This window comes from Bos grunniens, chromosome 18, assembly GCF_055505025.1.
Source record: "Bos grunniens cultivar Pamir isolate PY7600 chromosome 18, Bosgru_T2T1.0, whole genome shotgun sequence".
NCBI classification, from domain to species: Eukaryota; Metazoa; Chordata; class Mammalia; order Artiodactyla; family Bovidae; genus Bos; species Bos grunniens.
This window is the reverse complement of record NC_141182.1, coordinates 39719147-39744317: the sequence shown is the minus strand read 5'-3', so window position 1 is coordinate 39744317 and position 25171 is coordinate 39719147. Positions and strand designations below refer to the sequence as shown.

General features: G+C 39.7%; 1 protein-coding gene across 17 annotated transcripts in view; it reads right to left on the bottom strand.

The window, feature by feature from the left end:
• Positions 1-25171, bottom strand: part of ZNF19 (zinc finger protein 19) — a 111410-nt gene that overhangs the window by 19074 nt on the left and 67165 nt on the right. For 5 of the 17 annotated variants that reach the window (XM_086351644.1, XM_086351636.1, XM_086351642.1 and 2 more), the window contains exon 3: positions 15237-15413. The exons of 8 other annotated variants lie outside the window; for them this stretch is intronic. The gene's annotated coding sequence lies outside the window, so the exon portion shown is untranslated. The remainder of the gene's footprint in view (positions 1-15236; positions 15414-25171) is intronic. 4 more of the 17 variants (XM_086351643.1, XM_086351638.1, XM_086351641.1 and 1 more) reach the window with 1 other exon arrangement.

Genomic DNA, 25171 nt, shown 5'->3' with positions numbered 1-25171 from the left:
GTTAAAGCCTTAGCTTTTGGTAATAGAACTCAGGGGACTGTTCATTTCCCAGGGCTGAGGCAGAGACTCCAAGGTGGGAACCACTGCACCAGAGAGGCCCTCCAGCAGGAGCACTGAGGCCAGTGCCCTCCCTGGTCTCTTCCTTCCAGCATGAATAGCCTCCAGCATTACCCAGCTCAAGGGATATAGAATGAATCATATACAAGACACAGTCAGGGTTCAGGGAGTTTTAATAAGGCCACAGCAATCGCATCCTGCGATAAGGAGAGGGGAGAAATGGAACAATTTGAAACACTGGATGGCCTCCCTTGGTTCAGTTCAGTTCAGTTGCTCAGTCTGTCCAACTCTTTGCAACCCCATGAACTGCAGCACGTCAGGCCTCCCTGTCCATCACCAACTCCCAGAGTTTACTCAAATTCATGTCCATTGAGTCAGTGATGCCATCCAACCATCTCACTGTCTGTCGTCCCCCTCTCTTCCCACCTTCAATCTTTCCCAGCATCAGGGTCTTTTCAAATAAGTCAGCTCTTCACATCAGGTGGCCAAAGTATTGGAGCTTCACCTTCAGTATCAGTCCTTCCAATGAACACCCAGGACTGATCTCCTTTAGGATGGACTGGTTGGATCTCCCTGCAGTCCAAGGGACTCTCAAGAGTCTTCTCCAACACCACAGTTCAAAAGCATCAATTCTTTGGTGCTTAGCTTTCTTTACAGTCCAACTCTCACATCCACACATGACTACTAGAAAAAACATAGCCTTGACTAGACGGACCTTTGTTGGCAAAGTAACGTCTCTACTTTTTAATATGCTGTCTAGGTTGGTCATAACTTTTCTTCCAAGGAGTAAGCGTCTTTTAATTTCATGGCTGCAGTCACCATCTGCAGTGATTCTGGAGCCCCCAAAATAAAGTCTGCCACTGTTCTACTGTTTCTCCGTCTATTTGCCATGAAGTGATGGGACCGGATGCCATGATCTTCGTTTTCTGAATGTTGAGCTTTAAGCCAACTTTTTCACTCACCACTTTCACTTTCATCAAGAGGCTCTTTAGTTCTTCCTCAGTTTCTGCCATAAGGGTGGTGTCATCTGCATATCTGAGGTTATTGATATTTCTCCCGGCAATCTTGATTCCAGCTTGTGTTTCTTCCAGCCCAGCGTTTCTGATGATGAACTCTGCATATAAGTTAAATAAGCAGGATGACAATATACAGCCTTGACGTACTCCTTTTCCTATTTGGAACCAGTCTGTTGTTCCATGTCCAGTTCTGACTGTTGCTTCCTGACCTGCATACAGGTTTCTCAAGAGGCAGGTCAGGTGGTCTGGTATTCCCATTTCTTTCAGAATTTTCCACAGTTTATTGTGATCCGCATAGTCAAAGGCCTGGCATAGTCAATAATGCAGAAATAGATGTTTTTCTGGATCTCTCTTGCTTTTTCGATGATCCAGCAGATGTTGGCAATTTGATCTCTGGTTCCTCTGCCTTTTCTAAAACCAGCTTAAACATCTGTAAGTTCACAGTTCATGTATTGTTAAAGCCTGGCTTGGAGAATTTGGGGCATTACTTTACTAGCGTGTGAGATGAGGGCAATTGTGCAGTAGTTTGAGCATTCTTTGGCATTTCCTTTCTTAGGGACGGGAATGAAAACTGACCTTTTCCAGTCCTGTGGCCACTGCTGAGTTTTCCAAATTTGCTGGCATATTGAGTGCAGCACTTTCACAGCATCATCTTTTAGGATTTTAAGACCTTCCTTGGTCCTGAATATTAAATAGCACACATGACCATCAGCTACATTTTTTTAAAAAGCACAATGGTGACACTTAGTGTTAGCTAGATAAATCTCAGCTAGCCTTGCAACTGACTTGAAATTCAGAGAAACAGATGCCTCCTTTCCTTTCAGGATTCTGACTTCAACTTCCTGTAGGGCTGAGAAATTTGTTTCTGTTTTTTTTCCATTTTCTAATTTGCCTTTTAATTTTATTAACAACTGTTCTTTTTTCACTGTTGAAATAAAATTGATATACAATAGACTGAACATTTAAATTTTTTAAACTGAAATATACTTGACACAACATTGTGTAAACTTAGTTCAGTTCAGTTCAGTCGCTCAGTCGTGTCTAACTCTTTGCGACCCCATGAATCGCAGCACGCCAGGCCTCCCTGTCCATCACCAACTCCCGGAGTTCACTCAGACTCACGTCCATCGAGTCAGTGATGCCATCCAGCCATCTCATCCTCTGTCATCCCCTTCTCCTCCTGCCCCCAATCCCTCCCAGCATCAGGGTCTTTTCCAATGAGTCAACTCTTCGCATGAGGTGGCCAAAGTACTGGAGTCTCAGCTTTAGCATCATTCCTTCCAAAGAAATCCCAGGACTGATCTCCTTCAGAATGGACTGGTTGGATGTCCTTGCAGTCCAAGGGACTCTCAAGAGTCTTCTCCAACACCACAGTTCAAAAGCATCAATTCTTTGGTGCTCAGCCTTCTTCACAGTCCAACTCTCACATCCATACATGACCACTGGAAAAACCATAGCCTTGACTAGACGGACCTTAGTTGGCAAAGTAATATCTCTGCTTTTGAATATGCTATCTAGGTTGGTCATAACTTTCCTTCCAAGGAGTAAGCGTCTTTTAATTTCATGGCTGCAGTCACCATCTGCAGTGATTCTGGAGCCCCAAAAAATAAAGTCTGACACTGTTTCCACTGTTTCCCCATCTATTTCCCATGAAGGTATATGTTAATTTGGGACATTTATATATTGTCATATGATTGCTATTATAGTGATAATTAGCACTTCTTCCAGATTACATAATTATCCTTTCTTTTTAGTGGATGGAATTTTTAAGTTCTAGTCTCTCAGAAAGTTTGATGGTTATATAGTATATTTTTATATTCACTATGCGTGCATGCTAAGTGGCCTCAGTCCTGTCGGACTCTTTGCAACATTATGGACTATAGCCCACCAGGCTCCTCTGTCCATGAGATTCTCCAAGCAAGAATACTAGAGTGCATTGCCATGCCCTCCTCCAGAGGATCTTTCTGACCCAGGGATTGAACTCACGTCTCTTATATCTCCTGCATTGGCAGAAGGGTTCTTTACCACTAGTGCCACCTGGGAAGCCCTATATTCATTATTCATTCATTTGTTTAGTTGCTAAATAGTGTCTGACTCTGTGACCCTGTAGCACGCCAGGCTTCCCTGTCCTTCACTATCTTCTGGAGTTTGCTCAAACTCATGTCCATTGTGTCAATGATGCCATCCAACCATATCATCCTCTGTCACCCCCTTCTCCTCCTGTCCTCAGTCTTTCCAAGAATCAGGGTCTTTTCCAATGAATCAGCTCTTCACATCAGGTGGTCAAAGGATCAGAACTTCAGCATCAGTGCTTTCAGTGAATATTCACAGTTGATTTCCTTTAGGATTGACTGATTTGATCTCCTTGCTGTCCAAGGGACTCTCAAGTGTCTTCTCCAGAACAATTAGAAAGCATCAATTCTTTAGCACTCAGCATTCTTTATGGTCCAACTCTCACATCTGTATATGACTACTGGAAAAACCATAGCTTCCCCGGTGGCTCAGACGGTAAACAATCTGCCTGCAATGCAGGAGACGTGGGTTCCTGGGTTGGGAAGATTTCCCTGGTGAAGGGAATGACTACCCACTCCAGTATTCTTGCCTGGAGAATTTAATGGACAGAGGAGCCTGTCAGGCTACAGTCCATGTGCAAACAGTCACACACGACTGAGCGACTAACACTTTCAAATTCACTATTTGTGCATTAAATCTCTGGGACCTATTTACTACTTGTTGCAAATCTGTAACTTTAAACAACATCTGTCATCCTCCCACCAAACTGGACATTTTTAGGGTGTATAATTTGATGAGTTTTGACCAGCAGAGAACGAAAGAGACAAAAATCCCTGGCATCATAGTCTTACATTCTTAACGCCAAAATTATGTCACATGGCTATTTCCAACAGCAGAGGAATTAGGAAGGCAAGATTTTTGCTTTTTGGCTTCTATAACAGAAAGAAAATGGAAAGGGTTTGGTTTGAGCCAACCTACAGTTCCCTCCACAATAGAAACACGCTTGAAATGTGTAAATGCTTATGTACCCCAGTTAGGTTTAAAATATGTTACAAAAGTATTAACATACCTACTCCTTCACTCAGTCTCTTTCATTATGATTATTATTAACTTAGATTTCTTATTTGATGACATGTAAATAGAGTTCCCTAGACTTCCCGATGGCTCAGCAATATAGAATCCACCTGTAATGCAGGAGAAACAGGAGATGAGGGTTCTATCCCTGGGTCGGGAAGATCCCCTGGAGGTGGGTATGGCAATCCACTCCAGTATTCTTGCCTGGGAAGTCCCATGGACAGAGGAATGTGGCAGGCTACGGTCCATGGGGTCGCAAAGAGTTGGATATGACTGAAGTGACTAAGCACGCATACACACACACATAGATCCCCTAACACAAATCCTTGCCCACAGGGCTCCTCCGCTCAGTGGTAAATGCTATCTTGGCACCAATAAGGTACACACCCCAATGGTCTGCAAGTGTTGCTCAGGTCCCTTTCATTAGCTCACTGTAAAGATGCCCTGTTAAGTTATAGGCTCAGCTGGCTTTGCTGACATCTCACCATACTCACAGCCTCTTTGCTTTCCAAAGTCCCCTTAACTGAAAGAAACGGATGCTTACTACATAGGATGAATGGAACTGCTCATGTGACTTAGAATATATCCATCCTTACTGAACCAATATTAAATAAGTTTATAAAAACCCATTCCAAAGGTCCCGGGACTTTCCACCAGGATACACTTCCCAAAGGAAATTCCATCAACACAGCTCTTAAACTGGGATGCACGCTGGAATCACCTGGGAAGATTTTTTAAAACTGTGATGCCTGGGTCTTGCCCCCAGTGCAGTGGTTTTCCTTCAGCCTGACACAGAAATGTCTCTCCCTTAGCACTCCCACTCAGTCCATGAGAAGCACAGTTCAGCACAGCTAGAGGTCTCTTCCGGTTGTCATGTCAAACAAATCAGCTTGGAGAAAGGTCGCTATGTGCAAGGGGCTAGCTAACTCTGGCATTATTTCATCATAGAGGCTTGGAAGCTTAGCATTTATAAGGATGTCATTAAAACAGAAAAGGGCTAATCTAGTAAGCAGCAAAGAAAGAAAATTTTGTTTTCTTTGCCTTTTTTTTTTTTTTTTTTTTTGGCTCTGCCGTGCTGCATGTGGGATCTTAGATCCCCAACCAGGGATTGAACTCATGCCCACTACAATAGAAGCAGAGTCTTAACCACTGAACCACCAGGGAAGTCCCTAGATTTTGTTTTCTAATTGTAGTTTAAATAGAATTCTCAGCAACTTCACTGCTAGGTATAGATCCAAAAGAACTGAAAGTAAGTATTCAAACAAATATCTGTACAACTATGTTCATAACAACAGCACTGTTCATAACAGCCAAAAGGTAGAAACAACCCAAAGGTCCATCAGCTGATGAATGAATAGCACAATGTGATATATCCACTCAGTGGAATATTAATCAACCATAAAAAGGGAATGAAATATTGATACATGCTACAACTTAGATAAACATTGTAAACATTACAGTAAGTGAAAGAAGCTAGTCAGGGTTATGGGTTGCATGATTCCACTTATATGAAGAGTATTAAATCAACAGAAACAGAAAACAGATTAGTGGTTGCCAGGAGGAATGACTGCTTAATGGGTCCAGAGTTTCTTTTTGAGATGATGAAAATGATGTGATGGAAATAGATGTGATGGTTGTACAACACTGTAAACATACTAAATGCTACTGAATTGCATACTTTAACATGGTTAATGGTTAATTTTATGTTTTGTGAATTTTACTCAATAAGAAATAAATAAAAGGAAAAAAGACCTAAGTAGTCTCCCTACTCATTCTTGAAAGTGAAAGTCGCTCAGTCATGTCTGACTCTTTGTGACCCCATACTATACAGTCCATGGAATTCACCAGGCCAGAATACTGGAGTGGGTAACCTTTCCCTTCTCCATTGGATCTTCCCAACCCAGCAATCAAACTGGGGTCTCCTGCATTGCAGGCGGATTCTTTCCCAACTGAGCTATCAGGGAAGCCCCAAAGTGAAAGTGAAAGTCGCTAGGTCATGTCCGAGTCTTTGCGATCCCACGGACTACAGTCCATGGAATTCTCCAGGCCAGAATAATGGAGTGGGTAGCCTTTCCCTTCTCCAGGGGATGGTCCCAACCCAGGGATCAAATCCAGGATCTCCCGCCTTTCAGGCAGATTCTTTACCAGCTGAGCCACAAGGGAAGCCATTCTACTCATTTTTAGCTAATAATTAACATTTCTGAATTTTAAAAAGTTACAAAAGATGTAATTTCTGGTGTATTATACTTCACTGATGCTCTGTTGGCTGTGCTAAAAGGGCAGCTCTCTGGCATACTATAAATAATGATAATTTAAAATAAAACTGTTACATCATTCTTTTAAATATATCCATACAATCTTAATGCTCTAACTTGATACCCCATCATCTATTTGTAAAAATACATAAAACCTTCTTTAACTCTCAAATATTTTATGTTTCCAGAGTTGCTACATTATTTTACTTAAAATATTCAGTTTTCAACAACAAAAAGCCACTTATATATACGAAGAAACCAGAATGTATGGCTCATACACATAAGAAAAAAGAACTATCAATATTTTGCATCATTCCGATTTCTTCTTAAAAGGATACTGCCATTAAATTCCCCACGTATTTTTTTTTTCTAATTTTATTTTATTTTTAAACTTTACATAATTGTATTAGTTTTGCCAAATATCAAAATGAATCCGCTACAGGTATACATGTGTTCCCCATCCCAAACCCTCCTCCCTCCTCCCTCCCCATACCATCCCTCTGGGTCGTCCCAGTGCACCAGCCCCAAGCATCCAGCATCGTGCATCGAACCTGGACTGGCAACTCGTTTCCTACATGATATTTTACATGTTTCATTGCCATTCTCCCAAATCTTCCCACCCTCTCCCTCTCCCACAGAATCCATAAGACTGTTCTATACATCAGTGTCTCTTTTGCTGTCTCGTACACCGGGTTATTGTTATCATCTTTCTAAATTCCATATACATGCGTTAGTATACTGTATTTATGTTTTTCCTTCTGGCTTACTTCACTCTGTATAATAGGCTCCAGTTTCATCCACCTCATTAGAACTGATTCAAATGTATTCTTTTTAATGGCTGAGTAATACTCCATTGTGTATATGTACCACAGCTTTCTTATCCATTCATCTGCTGATGGACATCTAGGTTGCTTCCATGTCTTGGCTATTATAAACAGTGCTGTGATGAACATTGGGGTACACGTGTCTCTTTCCCTTCTGGTTTCCTCAGTGTGTATGCCCAGCAGTCCCCACGTATTTTTATCCTTGTGAATTTTTTAAGGTTTTTGTTTTTGTTTTAGTTTCCTGATACTAAGGGCTCCAAATATTAAAAATTTCTTCTGGATTGGATTATAATAATTGGTATTAGTATACATTTTTCAAAACAGCATAAGTATTATACATTTTGATATATAATACAATGATTAAACACAAAAAATTGTTGACAATACAGATCTCTTAATAGATGGATAGGGGTTTTTTTTTTCCTGTTTATTCTTGAATTCATGGGTAACTATTACCTCTTGCCAAATGAAAGAGTTCAACATAAACTCCTATTTCTTGATTTTGCTTCTATATGTTCAAGCACTGTTCACATAAACAAGTGGATGGGAATAGAGTTTTGTTATATCAGTGTCAGTCACTCAGCCCTTCCAAGGTATGTGCCAAAAGCCACTCAGTGGTTAATCATCAAAAAATTAGTTTCAGTGATCTATCTGCTGACAGCTAAATTAGGTATTCCTTCAGTGAGTTTATTTTTTTAGACTCCCTTTTTCAATCTATCTTTTCATTTTTTGTTATTGAAAAGCTCATGTATATAAATGTAGAAGAATAATAAAATGAACCTCAATGTGACCAGTATCAAGCTTTAGACAATTTTATCAACCTATGGCCAGTCCTGTTGGATCTCTCCCCTCTCCCCTCTCCCCTAACTCCCACTCTTCACCACTGCTGGATTATTCTGAAGCAAATCCCAAGTATCATGCCATTTCATGTGTAAATACCTCTATATATAGCGCTAAGAAGAGCTGACTCATTGAAAAAGACTCTGATGCTGGAAGGGACTGGAGGCAGGAGGAGAAGGGGATGACAGAGGATGAGATGGCTGGATGGCATCACTGACTCGATGGACATGAGTTTGGGTGAACTCCGGGAGTTGGTGATGCACAGGGAGGCCTGGCATTCTGCAATTCATGGGGTCACAAAGAGTCAGACACGACTGAGCGACTGAACTGAACTGATAGCTCTAAGAAATCAGGACTCATTTAAAAACAAACTAGTATCCCTAAAAACTGTGAGTAATCCAGTATTCAGCCAACATTCAGATCTCTGGTTGTCTCATACTGTGCTCTTTTTTTTTGTTTTGGTTTGGATTTCAGTGTTGTTTTTTTCAACTCAAGATCCTAACAATGCCCACGAATTGCTTTTGGCTGATATTTCCCTTGTCTCTTTTAATGGTAGACTCTTCTTCCTGTTTTTCTTTCCTCTTGTAAATGGTTTGTTGAAAAACCAATATTTGGATCATTCTTCTTGTATGGTTTTCCACATTCTGGATTTTACAGATTCTATCTCTCTGGCCTCTGTATTTCCTGAAAATTGATATTTAGGCTTGGTCAGATTCTGAGTTGATAACTTTAGCAAGAATCCTTCAGGAAGTGGTGTCTGCATGCTTCTGGTTTCACTGCAAGTACGTAAAGTCTGAATATATCTTTTTTTTCATGACAGTACTAATCAGTGGGCTCAGTGTATCCACTCTTATCAAGGTCCCAATCAGCTTTTCATCTAATGGTTTTAGCAGTCACTAGTGATCATTTCTTAGAGTCATCATTTTGTTACAAGTTCCTCCTTTGATTTTGATGAAAACAAATCACTAACTTGCAAAAGAATTTGTTGCCTTCTTATTAGATTCATTCACTTTTTCAATTCCTGTAAACTAGCATAACTTTTAAAATTTCAAGAATTATTATACATAATTATTAATGTTGAGGATTATATAATCATAATGTATTATATGTTACTCCTTCACTTCAGAGATATCTTGTTTAATTTGATAAACTCAGAAGATATTGAGAAAATAAAAATATTAACTCTAATGCATCACAACCAACTCAACATTTTTCCAATAAAAATAATTTTATCTCACCCCACATTTAAAATACATTTTTGTCAAAAAATCTTAAGAGATTTAAATCATCCTATTTATGGAAAATATTCATCATAAAACCTAACTGGCAACTCTGATCCTCATTTTGAAATCAATAAACTAAATCAGAGATAATTTCTCTGACTTTTAATATCCAAGTAAATATGTTAATAGGCATTTTGGGGGAATATATAAAAATTACTGAAAAATAAATCATGAAATAGATTGTATAAGATATATTACTAAACACTAAGATTTACAAATTATTCTAAATGTGAATAAATTATATGAGCCCCTCAATAACTCTTATGTAATTTATTCACATTTAGAATAATTTATAAAAACAACATAATCATGCATTTGTCATTAAGTATACTTTAAGGTAATATGCAGTTAACATTGTAAGTTATTTATAAAGCAAGAAATATAAGGGAAAATATGGCATTTCTTTGATGTTTGCATGTGTGTATATCAATGCTAGGTGTTCAGCTTTTGAAAATAATTAAATAAAATGATGTATAAATATCACAATTAAATTTACTAATTTTGCTTTATATCAAGATTGAACTTTTACTATGAAAGAGAAATGTATATATTGCACTAATTTGTCCAGCTTTTGTGTCATTGACATTTTATAAGAGAAAAAAAGATGAGGATTGACTGCTATTGGAATAAATATTTCATGATATGTTTTGAAAAAAATTGCCTTCATGAACTACCAGACTGATGCACAGAAAATCTGGGAGAAATCACATAAAACTTTTGTTGATAAGTTTATCCAGCATATCTTGAATAATTTATTAGTCCCAGAACACACGTCTCATTGAAAAAAATCAGCATTTTAACTTGTACCAATCCTTTCCATAAAAGACATGTCCTGGATTGAGGATTCAATGGAATTCTAAAAAACAAGAAAGGCATTCTGAGGATCTGATGTTTGCTTTGCTTCCATGAGTTTGTTGTAGGAATGAGGCTTTCTTCAATAATAAACTAGAGACAAAAGAGATGAAGTCATTCCTACTCTATTATCACACTCCATAATATCTGAATTCAGAATATTCCAATGCAGGCTAATTCCTTCTAATAAAAAAAATACAAGACAATGGAAGACATATTGTGGGCAGTTTGTTTTTGCTCTTGGACTAATTACTCAAGGAACCTTTTCAGAAATCCGTGTTTTCAAGTGTCCCATTGTGTGGTGCCTCAGAGGTTTTCCTGGGGGCAGTCCAGGGCAGAGAAAGAGTATTTAAGAGAAGGTCAGATTATGAAAGAGACTTTGGAAAGGGAAAAGCCGCCTGAGCAAGCAGGCCTGCTTTCACAGATGAAGCATGAAATGAGAATCTGGAAATGGGTTCCCTTAGGACTGTCCATGCTGCTGCTCCCACTTAGAAGAACACTAAGTGCTGGCCTCTAGCTCTGAAGTCATTTCCGTGGACTGGGAAGAAGTAGATATAGCAGACTTGACCATTAGTTTGCTTTGGAACTCATGCAACAGTCTTTAGCTTTGTTCTAATCTGAAAAGTGGAATCAATATCTAGTGACCTGTTTCCTTCCCATGGTATTTTGAGAACTAATCAAGAGAAGCAGTTAATAATACTACTCAGGTTTTGAATAGTTCTTTCAACTTTCTGAAAGACTTTGTTGTCTTGACCTTGTGCTTTCCTCCTAACTGGCTTTCAAAGATGTGGGTCATGGAAACGCAGGACAAGTCTTGCCAGAGATCTCATGATGGGAAGGGATACATGTATATGTATGGCTGAGTCCCTCGGATGTCCACTTGAAATTATCACAACATGGTTAATTGGCTATATTCCCATGAAAAACAAAAAGTTTTTTTAAAAAAAAGATGTCATAGCCAATAAGTGATCTCTTTGGGAATAGCACCTCCTTTCTCCAAATATATCAGCATGGGAAAATACTGAGAAAACAACAAAAGCAGAGCCCAAGGAAACCATCAATTAAATTAAATACCAGCAAATACACACAAAGTATGAAGCATATCTAGCATGTATATTCTAGACAACACATAGGATACCTACGTAGATCTAAGTTTATACTACACTCAAATTGTTTTTAAATCATTTTCTTAACAGTAACAGAGGCCAAGAAATATTTTCTCAGTTTACTCCACCAAAGCATGACTCATTTAACTGAAAAGGAAAAGAAACAAAAACCTGAAGCCAGGAAAAGGTAGTCTCTGTCCTCAAATGCACATTCATTCTTGACTGTGCAGTGACCTATGACATATTTCCTATTTCTGTCACCACCCTGCAAGGTGATGCCCTTGCTGCAAGGAATGCCACTGACCAAACAAGGAAGTTTGCAGAAATAATTACTTTTCAGGAGACTTTGGGGGTGGGGCTTGTTTGTTTTTGTTTTTTCTTCACTTGAAACAAAGTTTTCATTTATTTTTTGACTAGTAATGCAAAAGGTATTACAAAAGAGGTTTCTTGTCCACTCTTTTTCTCTTCCACCCTGTTCCTTTTGCCAGAGGTGATCAATGAGAAAGAATTTAAAACATGAAATCCGTTGTAATTATGTCCATGGAAGGGGCAACATGAGATAAACCATTTGGGGCTAATCTGAAGCCCAGAAGTGTTCAGGTACTATAAAACCTTAGTTATGGAAGACTAAGTATAGAAAGTTGGAAGCAGGGTTGAGATAAAAAATGCCATGGCAGACAAGCAGAAAAGAGGATGAAGGATAAAGGAACGAAATATTAAGACTGCAAGATATCCATAAGTCCAAGGCAGGAATGGGAGTTTTCAGAAGTCTACAGAGCAGTTAAGTTCTGCTGTTAAGCAGTTAAGAATAAATCCAGGTAACCAAGACTAGTCAGACTATGTAGAATCTCAGCATGGAGTCAGGCCTCAAGACTGCCCCTCTTTTCTGACACTGATTAATGGTCTTGAGCTCCTATCCCTGCCCTCCAAAACTGCTTAATGGATAGAGAACTCTTAAATTCTAGAGCTGAGAAAAAACTTAGAAATTATCTAACACATCTATTCTCAAAGAACTTGGTCTCAGGGCTCCATAATACTTTATTATTATTTCTTAATTTATTTCTGGCTGTGCTAGGTCTTTGTTGCTGCATGTAGGCTTTCTCTAGCTGTGGGAAGCGAGGGTTACTCTCTAGTTGCAGTGCGTGGGGTTCTCATTGCAGTGGCTTCTCTTGTTGCAAAGCATGGGCTCTAGGGTGCATGGGCTTCAGAGCTGTGGTACATGGGCTCAGTAATTCCCAGGCCCTAGAGCACAGGCTCAGCAGTTGTGGCACATGGGGCTTAGTTGCTCCCCCATAGCATGTAGATCTTCCTGGACCAGGGTCAATCCTGTATCTTGGGCTTTGGCAGGTGGATTCTTTACCACTGAGCAACCAGGCCCACAATATTCTTAAATATATTGAGAACTCCAAAGATTTTTTGACTATGTGGGCTGTATCTATGGACATTTACCATATTAAAAATGGACACTGATGGATTTTTAAAAATATTTATCAATATAATTTTTAATGATAATAAGCACATTGCATGTTAACATAGGTATGACTTTCTAGGTTTTAAAAAAAACTATATTTTCCAAAACAGAAAAAAATAAGTGAAAAGATTGGCATTATTTTTGAAAATCTTTTGAGTGGCTGACTCAACAAGAGATAGCTGGATTCATATCTCTGCTTCTGCATTCAAGGTGTTGCTATCATATGGCATGGAGTCTCAGGGAAAACTCTATATACATACAAAAGCAATTTTGAATGTACAAACTCAACTGTCTTGGGAACCTCAGAGGTTCCTGGATCACAGTTTGAGAACTATCGGTCTGATGTAATTTAGGATTACACTTTCTGTTAATGCCAGTTATTAGCAAAGTGACCTTCAGCAAGTTACCTGATCTCTCTACACCTCAGCTTTCTTAGCTGTGAAGCTAGACTAAAATAGTCTTTTTTGTGACTGTGTGGATTCCTATAAATGTGTTTCCTCATAGTCATTTAAAATATATAAGTGAGGAGGTGGTCCTAAGATGGCAGAGGAAGAGGACAGGGAGACCCCTTCTCCCCCACAAATTCATCGAAAGATCATTTGAACGCTGAGCAAATACCACAAAACAACTTCTGAACACTGGTGGAGGACACCAGGCACCCAGAAAGGTAGCCCATTGTCTTCGAAAGGAGGTAGGACAAAATATAAAAGATAAAAAGAGAGACAAAAGAGTTAGGGATGGAGACCTGTCCTGGGCAGAGAGTCTTAAAAGAGAAGTTTCCAAACACCAGGAGACCCTCTCAATGGTGGGTCTGTGGGGAGTTTTGGAATCTCAGAGGGAGGAAAAAATAAATAAATAAAACCCACAGATTACGGGTCTAACTCCAACTTCCAGAGGAGAAGTAGCCCAGATGCTCACCTCTGCCACCAGCAAGCAGGGGCTGAACAGGCAGGCACGGGCTGCACTGCTTAGGGTAAGGACCAGGCCTGAATGCCCTGAGGGCAATCTGGGGGAGCTAAAGTGAGACAGCAACCCAAACTGTGAAATAGCCAGAGAGGAGGAAAAAAAAAAAGAGAGAGAGAGAACTTTCCCACGAAAAGCTCTAACCTAAGGTACTGCTGGTCCCACTCACAGAACAAAGGACTGAGCGAATATCAGAGGAGAGCTAGCTGGCTGCGGACAGGCCCATCTCCCACTGGAGGCAGGGAGGCAGGCGGGTGCCAGCCAGAGCCAGAAGGAAAGGGGCAAATTCGGCCCCAGAGACGGCATCTCCTCCCAAACTGCATGCAGGTTCTCAGTCGCTAACCAAATCTTCCTGGGATCCTGGACAGTTGACATCTGTCAGGAGAGTTGCAGCCAGAGATTAGCTCCCCAGAAGAGACACAGTACACCACCCAGGAAACCGAGCAGCTGGGACTGGGAGGTGATAAGACGCACTGCACCTGGGGAGTGTGTGCTCGCCAAGCACCTGGTCGCCTGAGCTGCTCAGAGCTGGGAAGGGCACAAAACGCAGGCCCAGCTGAGTCTGTGCCTTTGTGGAGTACCTGAGAACCTGAACCTGAGCGGCATAGATCTGGGAACCTGTCCTGGTTCTGGGAAGTGCACGCAACCCAGGGTCCGCCCCAGAAAGTTCCCCAGCACAGCAACCTGAAGCCTAAGCAGTGTAGACTAGGAAAGCACAGACGCCGTGAGCGGGGCAAACCCAGTGTGACCCAGACACAGAGCACTCCCCACATCCACCAGTGATATTTGTTTGCAGTGTTCCTCCCTCCCCGCAGCACAATTGAACAAGTGAGTCTAAATAAATGACCACCTTCGCCCCCTTATGTCAGGGCAGAAGTTAGATACTGAAGAGACCTGCAACAGAGGAAGCCAAAATAAACCAAGAAGAGGGAATGGCTCTGGAAGTGACAGATGCAACAGATTAAAAGCCTGTAGTTAACACTGACTGCATTGGAAGAGACCTATAGACTTTGAGAAGATGTATAAGGTGGAATAAGGAACTATCTGAAACTGAACTGACCACCCACTGCCCTCAACAGCTTCAGAGAAATTCCTAGATATATTTTACTATTAACATTTTTAAATTTTTTCCTTTTTAAATTTTTTTATTAATCCTTTACTTTTCACTTTTAAAACCTACTATCACTGTGAAAAACAAGACCCTATTTTTAAAGCAAATTTCATATTTTTTATATAACTTTTACGATTTTGTTTTGTTTTTTTAATATTGTATTTTTGAGAGTCTAACCTCTACTCTAGATTTTTAATCTTTGCTTTTTGGTAATTGTTATCAATTTTGTACCTGTGAGAATCCAATCTTCAGTACCCATTTTTACTTAGGAGTGTGATTACTGGCTTGATTGCTCTCTCTGCTTTTGACTCTTCTTTCTCTCCCCCAGGTCACCTCGATCTCCCCCCTCCCCCATCTCTTCTCTACTTAACTCTGTGAATCTCTTTGGGTGTTCTGGGCTGTGGAGAAAACTTAGGGAACTGATCACAGGCTAGACTGGTCTCTCTCCTTTTGACTCCCCCTCCTTTCCTCCGGGTCACCTCTATCTCCTTTCTTCCTCCTGTTTCTCTTCTCTCTTGAACTCCGTGAACCTCTCTGAGTGTTCCAGACTGTGGAGAGAAAATAGGGAATTGATTACTGGCTAGACTGCTCTCTCCCCTGTTGATCCCCTCTTCTCCTCCTGGTCACCTCTCTCTCCCTCCTCCCTCTTCTCTTCTTCATGTAACTCTGTGAACCTCTCTGGGTGTCCCTCACTGTGGAGAATCTTTTCACCATTAACCTAGATGTTTTGTCATCAGTGCTGTATGGATGGAGAAGTCTTGAGGCTACTACAAGAATAAGACTGAAAGCCAGAGGCAGGAGACCTAAATCCAAAACTTGAGATCACCAGAGATCTCCTGATTCCAGGGACCATTAATCAACAAAACCTCATCCAAAAGCCGCCATACCTACATGAAACCAAGCTCCACCCAAGACCCAACAAGTTTCACAGTAAGACATAGCAAGCTAATTCTCCAACAAAGCAGGAACGTAAACCCAAGCACAAAAATATAGGCGGCCAAAAGTCACACCAAACCCACAGACACCTCAAAAGTCACTACTGGACGCTTCATTGCACTCCAGAGAGAAAAGATCCAGCTCCACCCACCAGAACACCGACGCAAGCTTCCCTAACTAGGACACCTTGACAAGCCATGCATCCAACCCTACCCACAGGGAGGAACCTCCACAATAAAGAGGAACCACAAACTTCCAGCACACAGAAAGGCCACCCCAAACACAGCAACCTAAACAAGATGAAAAGGCAGAGAAATATTCAGCAGGTAAAGGAACATGATAAAAGCCCACCAAACCAAACAAAAGAGGAGGAGATAGAGAGTCTAACTGAAAAAGAATTCAGAATAATGATAGTAAAAATGATCCCAAATATTGAAAACAAAATGGAGTTACAGATAAGTAGTCTGGAGACAAGGATTGAGAAGATTCAAAAAAAGTTTAACAAGGCATCCAGTCCCACCACTTCATGGGAAATATATGGGGAAACAGTGGAAACAGTGTCCGACTTTATTTTTCTGGGCTCCAAAATCACTACAGATGGTAACTGCAGCCATGAAATTAAAAGACGCTTACTCCTTGGAAGGAAAGTTATGACCAACCTAGATAGCATATTCAAAAGCAGAGACATTACTTTGCCAACAAAGGTTCGTCTAGTCAAGGCTATGGTTTTTCCTGTGGTCATGTATGGATGTGAGAGTTGGACTGTGAAGAAGGCTGAGCGCCAAAGAATTGATGCTTTTGAACTGTGGTGTTGGAGAAGACTCTTGAGAGTCCCTTGGACTGCAAGGAGATCCAACCAGTCCATTCTGAAGGAGATCAGCCCTGGGATTTCTTTGGAAGGAATGATGCTGAAGCTGAAACTCCAGTACTTTGGCCACCTCATGCGAAGAGTTGACTCACTGGAAAAAGACTCTCATGCTGGGAGGGATTGGGGGCAAGAGAAGAAGGAGACAACAGAGGATGAGATGGCTGGATGGCATCACTGACTCGATGGACATGAGTCTGAGTGAACTCCGGGAGTTGGTGATGGACAGGGAGGCCTGGCGTGCTGTGATACATGGGGTCCCAAAGAGTCAGACATGACTGAGCGACTGATCTGATCCGATCTGATGTGAGAAGAAATAAAAAAGAATCAACCAATAATGAATAATGCAATAGCTGAGATCAAAAGCACTCTGGAGGGAACCAATAGTAGAATAACTGAGGCAGAACATAGGATAAGTGAGGCGGAAGATAGAATGGTGGAAATAAATGAAGCAGAGAGGAAAAAAGAAAAAAGAATTAAAAGAAATGAGGACAACCTCAGAGACCTCTGGGACAATGTCAAATGCCCCAACATTCGAATCACAGGAGTCCTAGAAGAAGAAGACAAAAAGAAAGGCCTTGAGAAAAATACTTTAGGAGATAATAGTTGAAAACTTCCCTAAAATGGGGAAGGAAATAGCCACCCAAGTCCAAGAAACCCAGAGTCACAAACAGGATAAACCCAAGGCAAAACACCCCAAGACACACATTAATCAAATTAACGAAGATCAAACACAAAGAACAAATATTAAAAGCAGCAAGGGAAAAACAACAATTAACCCACAAGGGGATCCCCATAAGGATAACAGCTGATCTTTCAATAGAAACTCTTCAAGCCAGAAGGGAATGGCAGGACATACTTAAAGTGATGAAAGAGAAAAACCTACAACCCAGATTACTGTACCCAGCAAGGATCTCATTCAAATATGAAAGAGAAATCAAAAGCTTTACAGAAAAGCAAAAGCTCAGAGAATTCAGCACCACCAAACCAGCTCTAACAAATGCTAAAGGATCTTCTCTAGACAGGAAACACAGAAAAGGTTTATAAACCTGAACCCAAAACAACAAAGTAAATGGCAATGGGATCACACTTATCAATAATTACCTTAAGTGTAAATGGGTTGAATGCCTCAACCAAAAGACAAAGACTGGCTGAATGGATACAAAAACAAGACCCCTATATATGCAGTCTACAAGAGACCCACTTCAAACCTAGGGACACATACAGATTGAAAGTGAAGGGCTGGAAAAAGATATTTCATGTAAATGGAGACCAAAAGAAAGCAGGAGTAGCAATACTCATATCAGATAAAATAGACTTGGAAACAAAGGTCATGAAAAGAGACAGAGGACACTACATAATGATCAAAGGATCAATCCAAGAAGAAGATATAACAATTATAAATATACATGCACCCAACATAGGAGCAATGCAATATGTAAGGCAAATGCTAACAAATATGAAAAGGGAAGGTAACTGTAACACAATAATAGTGGGAGACTTTAATACCCCACTCACACCTATGGATAGATCAACAAAACAGAAAATTAGCAAGAAAACACAAACTTTAAATGATACAATGGACCAGTTAGACCTAATTGATATCTACAGGACATTTCACCCTAAAACAATGCATTTCACCTTTTTGTCAAGTGCACACAGAACCTTCTCCAGGACAGATCACATCCTGGGCCATAAATCTAGCCTTGGTAAATTCAAAAGAATTGAAATCATCTCAAGCATCTTTTCTGATCACAATGCAGTAAGATTAGAGGTCAACTACAGGAAAAAAAAAAACTTTAAAAAATACAAACTTGTGGAGGCTAAACAACACACTTCTGAATGACCAACAAATCACAGAAGAAATCAAAAAAGAAATCAAAATATGCATAGAAATGAATGAAAACGAAAACACAACAACCCAAAATGTACGGGATTCAGTAAAAACAGTGCTAAGGGGAAGGTTCATAGCAATACAAGCCTACCTCAAGAAACAGGAGAGAAATCAAGTAAATAACCTAATTTGACTAAAGCAGCTAGAAAAGGAAGAAATGAAGAACCCCGGGGTTAGTAGAAGGAAAGAAATCACAAAAATTAGGGCAGAAATAAATGCAAAAGAAACAAAAGAGACCATAGCTAAAATCAACAAAGCTAAAAGCTGGTTCTTCGAGAGGATAAATAAAATAGACAAACCATTAGCCAGACTTATCAAGAAACAAAGGGAGAAGAATCAAATCAACAAAATTGGAAATGAAAATGGAGAAATCACAACAGACAACACAGAAATACAAAGGATCATAAGAGACTACTATCAGCAACTATATGCCAATAAAATGGACAACTTGGAAGAAATGGACAAATTCTTAGAAAAGTACAACTTTCCAAAACTGAACCAGGAAGAAATAGAAAATCTTAACAGACCCATCACAAGCACAGAAATTGAAAGCATAATCAGAAATCTTCCAACAAACAAATGCCCAGGACAAGATGGCTTCACAGCTGAATTCTACCAAAAATTTAGAGAAGAGCTAACACTTATCCTACTCAAACTCTTCTGGAAAATTGCAGAAGGTAAACTTCCAATTTCATTCTATGAGGCCACCATCACCCTAATACCAAAACCTGACAAAGATGCCACAAAAAAAAAAAAAAAACTACAAGCCAATATCACTGATGAACATAGATGCAAAAATCCTTAACAAAATTCCTGCAAACAGAATCCAAAAACGAATTAAAAAGATCATACATCATGACCAAGTGGGCTTTATCCCAAGGATGCAAGGATCCTTCAATATTCGCAAGCCAATCAACGTGATACACCATTAACAAATGAAAAGATAAGAACCATATGATTATCTCAATAGATGCCGAAAAAACCTTTGACAAAATTTAACATCCATTTACGATAAAAAAAAAAAACTCCAGAGAGCAGGAATAGAAGGAACATACCTCAACATAATAAAAACCATATATGATAAACCCACAGCAAACATTATCCTCAATGGTGAAAAATTGAAAGCATTTCCCCTAAAGTCAGGAACAAGGCAAGGGTGCCCACTCTCACCACTATTATTCAACATAGTTTTGGAAGTTTTGGCCACAGCAATCAGAGAAGAAAAAGCAATAAAAGGAATTCAAATTGGAAAAGAAGACGTTAAAACTCTCACTGTTTGCAGATGACATGAACCTCTACATAGAAAACCCTAAAGACTCGACCAGAAAATTACTAGAACTAATCAATGAATATAGTAAAGTTGCAGGATATAAAATTAACACACAGAAATCCCTTGCATTCCTATACACTAACAATGAGAAAATAGAAAGAGAAACTAAGGAAACAATTCCATTCATCATTGAAACAAAAAGAATAAAATACTTAGGAATCAGATCAGATCAGATCAGATCAGTCACTCAGTCGCGTCCGACTCTTTGCGACCCCATGAATCGCAGCACGCCAGGCCTCCCTGTCCATCACCAACTCCCAGAGTTCACTCAGACTCATGTCCATCCACTCAGTGATGCCATCCAGCCATCTCATCCTCTGTCGTCCCCTTCTCCTCCTGCCCCCAATCCCTCCCAGCATCAGAGTCTTTTCCAATGAGTCAACTCTTCACATGAGGTGTCCCAAGTATTGGAGTTTCAGCTTCAGCATCATTCCTTCCAAAGAAATCCCAGGCTGATCTCCTTCAGAATGGACTGGTTGGATCTCCTTGCAGTCCAAGAGACTCTCAAGAGTCTTCTCCAACACCACAGTTCAAAAGCATCAATTCTTTGGCGCTCAGCCTTCTTCACAGTCCAACTCTCACATCCATACATGACCACAGGAAAAACCATAGCCTTGACTAGACGAACCTTTGTTGGCAAAGTAATGTCTCTGCTTTTGAATATGCTATCTAGGTTGGTCATAACTTTCCTTCCAAGGAATAAGCGTCTTTTAATTTCATGGCTGCAGTCACCATCTGCAGTGATTTTGGAGCCCCCAAAAATAAAGTCTGACACTGTTTCCACTGTTTCCCCATCTATTTCCCATGAAGTGATGGGACTGGATGTCATGATCTTCGTTTTCTGAATGTTGAGCTTTAAGCCAACTTTTTCACTTTCCACTTTCACTTTCATCAAGAGGCTTTTGAGTTCCTCTTCACTTTCTGCCATAAGGGTGGTGTCATCTGCATATCTGAGGTTATTGATATTTCTCCCGGCAATCTTGATTCCAGCTTGTGCTTCTTCCAGTCCAGCGTTTCTCATGATGTACTCTGCATATAAGTTAAATAAGCAGGGTGACAATATACAGCCTTGATGTACTCCTTTTCCTATTTGGAACCAGTCTGTTGTTCCATGTCCAGTTCTAACTGTTGCTTCCTGACCTGCAGACAAATTTCTCAAGAGGCAGATCAGGTGGTCTGGTATTCCCATCCCTCTCAGAATTTTCCACAGTTTATTGTGATCCACACAGTCAAAGGCTTTGGCATAGTCAATAAAGCAGAAATAGATGTTTTTCTGGAACTCTCTTGCTTTTTCCATGATCCAGCAAATGTTGGCAATTTGGTCTCTGGTTCCTCTGCCTTTTCTAAACCCAGCTTGAACATCAGGAAGTTTACCGTTCACATATTGCTGAAGCTTGGCTTGGAGAATTTTGAGCATTACTTTACTAGCATGTGAATGAGTGCAATTGTGCGGTAGTTTGAGCATTCTTTGGCATTGCCTTTCTTTGGGATTGGAATGAAAACTGACCTTTTCCAGTCTTGTGGCCACTGCTGAGTTTTCCAAATTTGCTGGCATATTGAGTGCAGCACTTTCACAGCATCATCCTTCAGGATTTGGAATAGCTCAACTGGAATTCTATCACCTCCACTAGCTTTGTTCATAGTGATGCTTTCTAAGGCCCACTTGACTTCACATTCCAGGATGTCTGGCTCTAGGTCAGTGATCACACCATCGTGATTATCTGGGTCGTGAAGATCTTTTTTGTACAGTTCTTCTGTGTATTCTTGCCACCTCTTATTAATATCTTCTGCTTCTGTTAGGTCCATACCATTTCTCTCCTTTATTGAGCCCATCTTTGCATGAAATGTTCCTTTGGTATCTCTGATTTTCTTGAAGAGATCTCTAGTCTTTCCCATTCTGTTGTTTTCCTCTATTTCTTTGCACTGATCGCTGAAGGCTTTCTTATCTCTCCTTGCTATTCTTTGGAACTCTGCATTCAGACGTTTATATCTTTCCTTTTCTCCTTTGTTTTTCGCTTCTTTTCTTTTCACAGCTATTTGTAAGGCCTCCCCAGACAGCCATTTTGCTTTTTTGCATTTCTTTTCCATGGGGATGGTCTTGATCCCTGTCTCCTGTACAATGTCACGAACCTCATTCCATAGTTCATCAGGCACTCTATCTATCAGATCTAGGCCCTTAAATCTATTTCTCACTTCCACTTAGGAATAAATCTACCTAAAGAAACAAAAGACCTATAGATAGAAAACTATAAAACACTGATGAAAGAAATCAAAGAGGACACATATAGTTGGAGAAATAGACCACGTTCATGGATTGGAAGAATCAATATAGTGAAAATGAGTATACTACCCAAAGCAATCTATAGATTCAATGCAATCCCTATCAAGCTACCAACAGTATTTTTCACAGAACTAGAACAAATAATTTCACAATTTGTATGGAAATACAAAAAACCTCAAATAGCCAAAGAAATCTTGAGAAAGAAAAATGGAACAGGAGGAATCAACCTGCCTGACTTCCGGCTCTACTACAAAGCTACAGTCATCAAAACAGTATGGTACTGGCACAAAGACAGACATACAGATCAATGGAACAAAACAGAAAGCCCAGAGATAAATCCACGCACCTATGGACACCTTATCTTTGACAAAGGAGGCAAAAATATACAATGGAGAAAAGACAATCTCTTTAACAAGTGGTGCTGGGAAAACTGGTCAACCACTTGTAAAAATCTACCTACAAGCTGTTTTCTCTTCACTGTGATTGTTATGCTGGAACTCATAGTAACAGCCAGTGCTAATTGCAAGCTCTGTCACTAGCATAAATATAAATATTCTACCCTGAGCAGCCAGATGAGAGACTAAGCCCCCACCATTCAGTGTCAGTTGAGCCATATCTGGATTCTGAAACTGTATTCAGCTATTTTTATTTTTCCATGAAACTGAAATTGAAATGAACTTGATACACAAAAAAATAAATAAAAATTCTAGGGATTGCTTCAAAAAAAAAAAAAAAGAATGAAACTAGAACACTTTCTAACACCATACACAAAAATAAACTCAAAATGGATTAAAGATCTAAATGTAAGACCAGAAACCATAAAACTCCTAGAGGAAAACATAGGCAAAACACTCTCCGACATAAATCACCGCAGGATCCTCTATGACCCACCTCCCAGAGCAATGGAAATAAAAACAAAAATAAACAAATGGGACCTAGTTAAAATTAAAAGCTTTTGCACAACGAAGGAAACTATAAGCAAAACAAAAAGACAGTCTTCAGCATGGCAGAAAGTAATAACAAACAAAGCAACTGACAAAGAATTAATCTTAAAAATATATAAGCAGCTCCTGCAGCTCAATTCCAGAAAAATAAGTGACCCAATCAAAAAGTGGGCCAAAGAACTAAATAGACAGTTCTCCAAAGAAGACATACAGATGGCTAGCAAACACATGAAAAGATGCTCAACATCATTCATTATCAGAAAAATGCAAATCAAAACCACAACGAGGTACCATCTCATGCCGGTCAGAATGGCTGCTATTAAAAAGTCTACAAACAATAAATGCTGGAGAGGGTGTGGAGAAAAGGGAACCCTCTTACACTGTTGGTGGGAATGCAAACTAGTACAGCCACTATGGAGAACAGTGTGGAGATTCCTTAAAAAACTGGAAATAGAACTGCCATATGACCCAGCAATCCCACTGCTGGACATAATCACTGAGGAAACCAGAATTGAAAGAGACACTTGTACTCCAGTGTTCATCACAGCACTGTTTACAATAGCCAGGACATGGAAGCAACCTAGAGGTCCATCAGCAGACAAATGGATAAGAAAGCTGTGGTACATATACCCAATGGAATATTACTCAGCTATTAAAAAGAATGCATTCGAATCAGCTCTAATGAGGTGGATGAAACTGGAACCTATTATACAGAGTGAAGTAAGTCAGAAAGAAAAACATCAATAGAGTATATTAACACATATATATGGAATTTAGAATGATGGTAATGATGACCCTATATATGAGACAGCAAAAGAGACACAGATGTAAAGAACAGACCGTTGGATTCTGTGGGAGAAGCCAAGGGTGGGATGATTTGAGAGAATAGTGTTGACACATGTATATTAACATATGTGAAATAGATCACCAGTCCAGGTTTGATGGATGAGGCAGGGTGCTCAGGGCTGGTGCACTGGGATGACCTTGAGAGATGGAATGGGGAGGGAGGTGGAGGGAGGGTCAGGATGGGGAACATATGTAACCCATGGCTGATTCATATGAATGTATGGCAAAACCACCACAATACTTTAAAGTAATTGGCCTCCAATTAAAATTTAAAAAATTAAAACAAAACAAACAAATAAATAAACTCTTGGAAAAAGAAAAAAATAGATAACTAATAAGAACCTATTTTATGAACAGAGAACTCTACTCAGTACTCTGTAATCACCTATACAGGAAAAGAATCTGAAGAAAAGTGAATGTGAACTGATGTAACTGATTCACTTTGCTGTACACCTGAAACTAACACAACATTGTAAATTAACTATACTCCAATAAATTTTTTTAAAAAAGGAAAAAAAATAAACTCAAGAGGTTAAACAAAAAAAATTTAAAAATAAATAAAATACATAAGCTAGATGATACTCCTAAGTGTTTAATACAGTGCTTGAGAAATCACTCAAATGATGGCTCTTCTAATACTGTTGTTAATATTTGACATTAACAACACTTACACTTGCTTGCACTGTGCCAGGCACCAAGAATCATATCAAAGTAAGATAGCCTGAGTCATTTAAGAATAGGGGAGATAAAATAAATTTATAACTGTAGAACAAAATCTTATGTCAAGAATGATAGAAAGAGGGAGTGGTCCCACTCATTCTCAACACATATTAATGAATTGCTTCCTGTGTTTCAGGAGTAATAGCTAGTAGGAGGCCAGTATATTGGAGAAAAAGGGTAGCAGGAGGTAAGCAGGGCTATGGAGAGATGGGAGTGGCCCATGGACACATGGTGTAGGTCTTGGTAGGCCAGTATGATCTGGAATATAAGGAAATGTTTTATCAGAAAGTGGCATTGAGTTAGAATCTGAGAAGAGGTAGGGTTTGGGAACAGAGTTGACAATGAGAATGAAAGAAGAGAGCAAAAAGAGCTGGCCTGAAAGTCAACATTCAAAAAACTAAGATCATGGCATCTAGCCCCATCACTTCATGGTAAGTAGACAAGGAAAAAATGGAAGCAGTGACAGATTTTGTTTTCTTGGGCTCCAAAA